Raw genomic sequence first — 9,103 nt, 5'->3', positions numbered from 1 at the left:
AGGGGCTTTGTCAGCAGCTCCTCAGCTGCCTGCAGTGCCTCACCCATGCGCGTGATCCCCAGAGGACCAGCAGCCCTGGGTCTCTGGAGCTGCTCACCTCCTCCTGACAAGTCAAGCAGGGTCAGCACAGTGCCATGGGGTGAGTGTCCTGCCTTGTGATAGTTCTGTGATGAGAGTGTCCCCTTGTAACCAGGAGGGGCAGAGGGAGGTAGAAAGCACATCCCCTGTGCCTGTCCCCTGAAATGACAGCACTGCACTGGGTGTTTTGCTTAATCACGTTTCAAGCCAGCCCTGTTTACCCCATGCAGGCCTTCCAAGGGGTGCAGAGCTGATCAGCTGCTCTGAGCAAGGCCACAGTGACTCCGTGCTGTTTGGGGTTAAACAGCTGCACTTTCAGGCAAGCTCTGGAGGAAGCTGCTGTTTGTCCAAGCCCCTCTGCTCTGTCAGCCTGGTGCTCTCAATGGACAGGACCCACCTCTCCCCCCAGGCAGGTGGGACAGCAGGGGCTGTTCACTGGGAGCAGTGCTGAGGCTCCTCACAAGTGCTGTATTTAAATGGATTATCATCCTCGAGAAAATCTAATTCCCTTCTCCCTGGTGGGAATTCCTGCTCCAGGTGCCTTGGATTAGCACGGAGAGGGGAAACAAATTGGGACTGGCACACAGGCTCCCTCAGGGTGAGGGAGCAGCACGTGCTCTTCTGCTCCTTGGTGCCTGCTCCGTGCCAGGTGTGCTCTCAAAGGTCCCCTGAGAGTCTCCTAAGAGAAGCAGAGCCGTGTGCTCCCAGGGGAGCTGCTGTTTGTCAGCACATCGCTGACGCACCCTGCCAGCTCCATGTTCTCCTGCCTCTGACAGCTTCTTGGAAGTGCTGCTTGGAACAACCTATGTTTGTCACTTTTTATTTTTCCTTTTCCCTTTCTTTCTCTCCTGGGCTTCGTCTCTTGGTTGCAAGAATGCTGTGTACTTTCCAAAACTGCCCTCGCTCAGCGTAAAAGTGCCTTGTTTTTGCAAAGCAATCTGGACGGGTAGCCTGCAAATCCCCAGAGCACGAGGCTGGCTGCCTGCCTGTCCTTGCAGAGCCCCAGTTCCTGAGGTGGATTTGTCACCATTCCCTCCATCTGCCTTTCTGCCCCTCTAGCTAGCCTGCCTGTACCTGCTCGTGTGCTGAGAGGCACCAATGCCATGAGAATTCCTGGTCTTCATCCCTGACCTCACAGATAAGGCACTTCTTGTTTTTCTTCTTAGTGCTGCTCTGGTTTTAAAACCAAAAGGCTGAGGATCTTCTTTATCTGGCTTGAAAATAGCTGGAACCCTCCCAGGTACTGATGTGATTGAGCAGCCAGGGAAGGTCTGTCATTCCCAAATGCTCCCTGAATGAGGGACATGGAGGAGCTGGAAAATTTGGTGTAACCTTGCTGACCCCCCGAGTTGCCAGGGAAGGTCTGTCATTCCCAAATGCCCCCTGAATGAGGGACATGGAGGAGCTGGAAAATTTGGTGTAACCTTGCTGACCCCCTTTGCTTTATGGCTTCCAGGGGGGTTTGAGGTGATGTTTGTGGGTGTTTGGGTCCCTTGTTTTGCAGGGTGAGCTGAGGCACTGGGCTGTGTGCCGAAGGTGCCAAAATGGCTCACAGCAGTGATGTGCTGGTGATTGTGGTGCCTGTCCCCAGCCTTGAGCCTACAGGGTCTGGGAGGGCACAATTCCTGCGCTCTGGAGCTGTGAGCATCCCATGAGCCTCCCCCAGTCCCCTGGGTACCCAGTCAGGTTCCCAGCTGGGCTCCCTTGGCTGCAGGCAGGGTCAGGTGAGCCCAGGGGATCCAGCCCTGGGTACAGCCCTCCTCTGCCCTGGGGCTGCAGTGGGGCTCACTGGGCTCCCAGTTAGCTGGGACGGTGTGGGAGGTAACAGAGCAGGTTGTCCTTGGGGCTGGGGTCTGCCAGGTGAAAACTTCCTTCCCCTGGTATCACCGGAGTGACCTTTGCTGTAGGGATGTTCTCATACTTGGGGCTAAAACCTGTCAGTTCCTCCTCCCCTGTCCTCTGTCCCACCTTGCTTGGTGCCAGTCCTGGTGCAGGTGGCGAAGCCCAAAGTTCTGGTCCCTTAGGGTGTCCAAGCCTGTCCCCTGTGCCGAAGGGGCCCTTGAAGAATCAGAATCAGAGTATGACTGTTTCACAGAATCAGAGTATGACTTGCTTTGAAAGGGACCTCAAAGTCTGATCCTCCCCCACCGCTGCCAGGGGCAGGAACAACGTCCACTAGACCAGGATGCTCAGGGCCCCATCCTGCCCAAAGTTCTGGTCCCTTAGGGTGCCCAAGGGACTCTTGAAGAGCTGTGTTTCACAGAATCAGAGTATGACTTGCTTTGAAAGGGACCTCAAAGTCTGATCCTCCCCCACCGCTGCCAGGGGCAGGAACAACGTCCACTAGACCAGGATGCTCAGGGCCCCATCCACCACGGCTCTGAACACTTCCAGGACTGGAAAAACCGTAACTTCCTGGCAGAACACCACGACATCCCCACGGCTTCCCCCCGTTATCCCAGCCCCCCCGTTATCCCGGCTCCCGCCGTTACTCTGGTTCCACGCTGTTATCCTGCATCGCCCCCCCCATCCCTATTCCCCCTTTATGCCGGTTCTCCCCGTTATCCCAATTCCCCCGTTATCCCAATTCCCCCGTTATCCCTATCTCCTCCGTTATCCCTGTTCCCCCGTTATCCCGGCCCCTCCCGGCCCGTCCCCCTCCCCGCGTGTCTGCTGCCCCCTGCTGGGCACGGCACGGCACGGCACGGCACGGCACGGCACGGCACGGCACGGCACGGCACGGCCCCGCTCCCGCTGGCTGCCACCGCCCAGGGGATCTTTAGGGCCCGTCCCTGCTGGTTACAGGCTGCTGTAGGACTGCGCCCTGCGGTCTCAGTTATGGTGGTGAATCCTGCTGGACGCGGAGTTTGTCTTTTTTCCTTGTTTTTTCCCCCTTTTCCCCCTTCTTCCCCCCCTTTTTTTTTTCCTCCTCCTGCCTTCCCCCCTGCCCCGTTCCGCCCGTGGGGTTTGCCATGGGCAGGGGTGGATACGAGTCCCATGGATGACCCATGGATGTCCCCGGGGATGTCCCCAAGGCTCTGGAAGGTCCGGGTGCTGGAGGTGTCCCCAGTGCCAGGGGCACCGGCTGACCTGTGAGCCCTGCCCCTGAGGGCCCTGCCAGCCCTGGGCAGGGCAGTGGCTTGGGGCATTTTGCCCACTATTGGAGGGAAAAGACCTGGTTTTTAACCACAGGCTGGTTATTTTGGGGAAGCGGGGGGTGCGGGAGGTGCTCTGGCTGCTCGAGGCACACGGAGGGGAACAATGGAGCCACTGTGTCAGAAAGGGCCAGCGAGGGGCTTTCAGCACGTTCCTATTCCGCTGCTCAGGTATAATTACACGGGAACAAAGAGCCCTTCAAAGCCACCGAATCCCCAGCACAGCCGGGGCTGTGGGCACACACGGGTGCGAGGGGACAGTGACCATGCACGCCCACAAAAGCAGCCCAGCAGGCATGGTGACACCGGGCAGGGTCTTGGGGACAAACCCTGGGGGCATCCCCAGCTCCCTTGGGAGCCACAGCTGCGGTGGGGAGGAGGCTCCTCTCCCAGAGCCACACTCCTGGTGAGCACCCCAAGGCAGAAAGCAAAGAGCAAACCTCACCCTGCCTCTTGGCACCCACCCTCCTATTGCTATTCTGTTAGATATTAGGTTTATGGAGTGCCTTTCCTTCTGCCTGTGGCCAAATCTGCTGCAGGGGTGAGGGGTACCAGAGGGACAGCTGGGGCTTCACCCCTAAGCTGTCCCAGCCCAAACCAGGCAGGATTTAGCAGGATATGGGGCACGGGGTTCTTGCAGGCAGCACCACCACGCAGCTGGGTGCCCCTGTGCTCCATGCAGGTACTGCACAGTCCTGCCTGCTCCTCACAGCGCTCTGGGCAAAGCCATGCCAGGGTCCTGCCAAGCCCCACAGCCCTGGGGCTGTGCATGAGCACCCAGGGGTGCTGCTCAGCTCATCCTTTGGAGCTCCACCGATGCCAAATCCCCCCTGGCCTCACGGGGAGGGAGCTGTGTCCAGTCCTTTCCTTCTCAGTGCTGATCTGTTACTGCCTGCCTGGTCTGCATCCTAATTACTGCAGCAGTGCATGGAAATCAGGGCTGTGTTTTCAAGCCTAGCTGTTTATTTAAGCTGTTTAAAAAGCTACTTTCCTTCCCTAGTGGCTCCTGAGAAAACTATCCATGTGTTTCTTTTGAGAGCAGGAGGAAAGGAGATTGCCAGTGCCCTCCCTCTGCCCCCCTCCCTGGATCCCCAAAGCCCCCAGCCGTGCTGCAGCGTGGGGCTGAGCACAGGGAGCCTGCCCAGCACTGATCCCCACCCCTAATCAGGGATCAAACCCCAGCTCCAGCCTTGGGGCTCTGGCCCAGCACTGCAGCCCTGGGGGACACTGCTGGCCCCTGGGCTTGGTCCTTCCCTGACTTGCAGGGAGTCCAGAACTTGACAGGAATTAGCTTGTTTTCAGCTTGCTTTTAGGAAAGGAAAAAACCAAAACCACTGACAAAAAGGAAGCCTAATTTTCCACAGGCTTTTTGGCTGCATGGGCAGGGCTGAGTGCCCAGGGCTGTGGGCACAGGAGCGTGGCAGTCTCTGCCCCTGAACTGCCCATCTCGGGCTAATCACACCCACCCTGGCACTGCTGGTGACATGGGCACCCATGGGAGCCCCGGGCTCACTCTGTCCTTGATGCTGTTTGGGTTTATTTCAGAGCCTGGCCAGCAGGGCCCCACGCCTGAGCAGTTCCCGACGCGCTTGGAGCCTCTTGAGCAGGTAATTGTAATTCCTCAGCAAGCCAGCTTGGCTTATTTTGGCCCCAGCGTAGTTTTGCATCCTGAGGCCCAGCTGGGTAATTTATAGCTCTGTCAGAAAAAGGATAAAATCAGCACAGGGTTTCTGGGCACTGTGCAAATCTATGGCCCTGTGTGCTGGGGCCAGGAGTGCCCTTGGTGGGATGCTCAGGGACCCCACTGGGGTGTGTGGGTAGTGCTGGGACCAGGCTTGGCAGGAGAGGGATTTTATGGCTTGTGATGCAGTAACTGGCCCCTTGGCTCAGTCTGGCTGGCTGAGTCCCTTTTGTGCACTGCATCAGCCCTGGGCACCAACACCTTGGGGGCAGTTTTCAAGAAAAGGTTTCTCCCTGCTCCTTTCCCCTGGCTATGGGCAGAGCAGCATCCCCACATCCCCTGAGGGCCAGGGATGCAGGTATCCACACTGAGCAGTGTGGGCTGTGGGCCCCTGGCCCTGCTGGAGGCTGTGCCTGGGGCGTGGGGCAGGGACAGCCCCAGGAAAAGGGCTCGGAGCAGGGGGGACAGGCTGCTCTCAGCGGGTGTCTGCTGCTCATCCTGGTGCAGATTCCCTGGGGATGCTGGCCTGCACTCTGTGCTGCTCCACAGGGAGCTGGCAGAATTGCCACACTCCACTCAGGGGGGGCACCAAGTCACAGCACAGCAGAGGGACTTGCCCAGGGCTGTCCTTGCCGAGGCCAACGCCTCTGGTACAGAACAGCCCCACTTTCACAGCCCCTGGCCAGCTCCCCCTTCGCCCACCCCTTCACTCAGAGGTTGCAAAACCCCGGTTTAATCAGAGTTTTTCTGGTTTTCCTGCAGGTGTTGTTACAAATTGCCCTACAAGGGAGCCAGCCCAGCTGCCACCTCAGTGCCAAGAGTGTGTCACCAGCTGGGTGTGGCTGGGTGAGCAGGGAAGGGACATTGCCCACCCTCCACGTGTCCCACAGCTGCCCTCCCCCTTCTGAAAAACACTCAACCAAGCCGTGGGAAAACCTGCTGTGTGATGTGGGGCACAATGCAGCGCAGTGGCTGTTTGGAAAGCAGCCAAAGCCTTTGACTGGGACAGAAGATGAGCCCCGGCGGTGGCCAGAGGTGCCCAGTGTGCGCCGGGCACACGGGCAGGCAGTGTCATCTCCGGGCTGGGGCTGGGCTGGCTTCACTAGATGGCAGCAGCTTCTTCCAAAACAGCCCAGGCGGGGAGGGAGACACCCAGCACGGGCCGAGCGCTCCTCTGGGATGTTGTGTCATAGCGGGAAAGCCAGGATTTCACTTTCTTCTTGATGTTTTTAAAGGTAATGCTCTCCTCTGGGACCTGAAGTGGCTGCTTGATGTGGTGGGGCTGCTGCAGCCCCGGCTGCACCCCGGACAGTGGGAGCAGGGGATCCCCATCCCTCCAAGCCTCACCATCGCCTGGAGATGCTCCTGCCACGCTGTTGCCACATTTCTCTTCACAGAGAAAAGCACGGCACCATTCTTCCCAAGGATTTCTAAGATTCACATTCTCTGAACCTCAGAGAAAGGGAAAACACAATGCTTATCACCTGCTGTGCCTGTGTTGTGCCAAAGCAGAATGCAATATGGAGACTGTGTACCCAAAGTGGGGAAGTTTTATTTCCTTGGCCTATTAGAGCCAAGTGTGTGTGTGTGTCTGTGTGTGTCTGTGTGTGTGTGTCTGTGTGTGTGTGTGTCAGAATGTCAGCTGACAGTCACGGGAGTACCAGAGATGAGTGCAGGTCTGTACAGTTGTGTGCAGAGTGAGAGCTTGGCAGATTCAGTTTAGATGCAATGTATGTAATATAGTATCATAAAGTAATTAATTAGCCTTCTGATAAGATGGAGTAAGCTGCATCATTCTCCCCCCTTTCTCTTGGGCACCCTTGCTTCAATACCACATGGATTATCCCGTGCATTCCTAAAGCATTTTCCTCAATCCCAGCTCTTGGAGCCACGTACAGGTTTTTTCACGCCCGATTTTATTCCCACCCGTGTTTCTGGTGCCTGGGGGACAGGCAGAAGCTGCAGGCGGAGCTGAGGAGCGCAGAACAGAGCTGTCAGACGCGTTTCCTCCCCGACACACGCTGGGTTACTGTGGGATCCGGCAGGGACAGGCGAGCGAGAACACGCAACTGGCTGGCTGGCGCCTGTCCGAGACATTTGTGTTAATCAGCGATTATGCAAATAAACAGCTCTGCCACGCTCCCGGCGTGGAGCATATGTTCCCGTGGCAGGCAAGTGTCCCCTCCGGGAGCGCACAGCTCCTCGCTCCCAGGGTGGGACCGGCGGTGGAAAGCAGATTAAAGGCAGCCTGTGGGGCAAGGCAGGAGCCCCGGGAGCCCCCCCAGCCCGCCGCTGCCACCTCTCCCCTTTCCCCATGTGGCTTGAATTACTGCGGCTGTTTGCTTAATCCATCAGGCTCCAAGAATGAGCCACTCAGTGCTTTGGCCTCTCCATCCAGCAAAGTGCTGCAAACATAACAAGGCAGGCTTGTTCCAAGCCCCTGAAGTCAAGAAGTGCTCCTCTTGCCCTTTGGTGCTAAATATAACGCAGGGTGCTTTCCATTCATAAAATGTGAATTATGCCCTGGCCTCTGAGGGAGGAGAGCGGGTTGAGGAGCTGAGGGCTCTGGGCACTGCTGATGCAGGCAGCAACCAAAAGGCTTCAGCCCATCCTCTCACAGCCCTGCAGCTCCTCACTGAGCAGATGGGGGAGGAAATGCTTTTGGGGGAAATGTGGGGCATCCTCTGTTTGGGTTGATTAAAGTATTTTCTTGCATCTCACCCTCAGGTGCGTTAGGGCTGGGGTGGATTTGCTGGGGAGGTGAGTGCAGGGCATGGTAAGTGTGGGCTGAGAGGGTGGCCCAGCAGCAGCAGCACAGGGGGAGCCCCCACTGCCCCCAAACCTAAGCTATTCCAGGATTTTCCGGAAATGGGAGCAGTAGAGCCTTGTACCACTGCTCCCAACACCTAATGAGCTCATTAGGACTTTGCCACCTGGAGGAACTTGCTTTTGGGTCCCTTGTGGATCTCCATGTGATCACCCTTCTTCTGTCCTTCAACCTTTTCCTCCAGCAGCCTTGGCTGTTGGCACGTGCTGTAACATTCTCCCAGTTTTTCCACAGCAGCTCCAGATGCAGAGATGTGTCTGCCTACAGCTTTGTACCCCCAGTGAGGTTCCTGTTTTGGGGAAGAAGGAACCCCATCTCCTGGTGGAGTTTAGGGAGGTGCTGTTCCCTGGTTAGGCTGGGGACCCAAGCTCTTGTGTTCCCAGGGACAGGGACAAGCTGCAGAGGGAAGGGCCAAGACTCCAGGCACGCCTGAGCATCTCCCTGCCGCGTGGTGTGAGGCTGTAAGTCCTCTGCAGCCCCAAATTCAGCACCTGGAGCCACAGTGAGGCATGGGGTGCACACAACAAGGCTGAGGATGGACTGCACGCAGGGCAGTGCTGCATTTGAAACATTCCAGATCACAGAAAACACGGAGGCAACCCTGGTGCTGCCCATGTGTGCATCCTGGGGTGCTGCAGGCCGTGGGGGGCTGTGCTTCCCCTGCCCACTGCCCCGAGGTCAGGGTGGGTGCATTGCCACTGCAGTCTGGCTGCTGGGTTGCTTCAAACCCCAGTTCAGGACTGCCAAACCAGAAGGTTTCCAGGTACACCCTGGGCCTTTGGATGCCACGAAGATCTAAATAAAGCCTTTAACGCCCACTCTGCAAAATGCTCGTGTCCAGCTCCAGGAAAGCTGGCTGCTTTTTATGGCATCTAAATCAGCAGTTTGCTGCTGATGCCAGCAGTGTGTCTAATTGTGTAAAACAACAGAGCTTGGCAGAGCCAGGCCAGCTAGGGAGGAGCTGGGTTTCACACTGAAGTTTTTTCTCTCTTTTTCCCTTTTCCTTCTTAAATAACCCCATTTGGGCCTCCAATAAAAAACCAAAACATCTGGTGCTGGGTATTTGGCTGCTGGGAAGCAGCTCCTGCTGAGCTGAAAAGCACAGCAGCGATGCAGGGATTCCTGGTATGGATCAGTAACACTTAAGGTCGCATTTGGGCATTATCCCTGTCCCTCCTGGACTTTGAATCTATGGCCTGAGGACACTGAGGGAGCTGTGGTGCTCTATGCCAGCACGCAGGTAAATCATGCAAGTGAGTAAAAAGGCAATTGAATCAGTGAAGAGTCCTTCAAGCCTGATTTATTGATGCTCTCATGTGAGATCTCAGCAGTGTGAGATGCTGCTGTGAGAGACAGATAAAT

The sequence above is a fragment of the Passer montanus genome, unplaced genomic scaffold (assembly GCF_014805655.1).
Source record: "Passer montanus isolate IOZ18808 unplaced genomic scaffold, ASM1480565v1 scaffold64, whole genome shotgun sequence".
Taxonomy (NCBI): domain Eukaryota; kingdom Metazoa; phylum Chordata; class Aves; order Passeriformes; family Passeridae; genus Passer; species Passer montanus.
The sequence above is the reverse complement of the archived record's forward strand: the minus strand, read 5'-3'. Positions refer to the sequence as shown.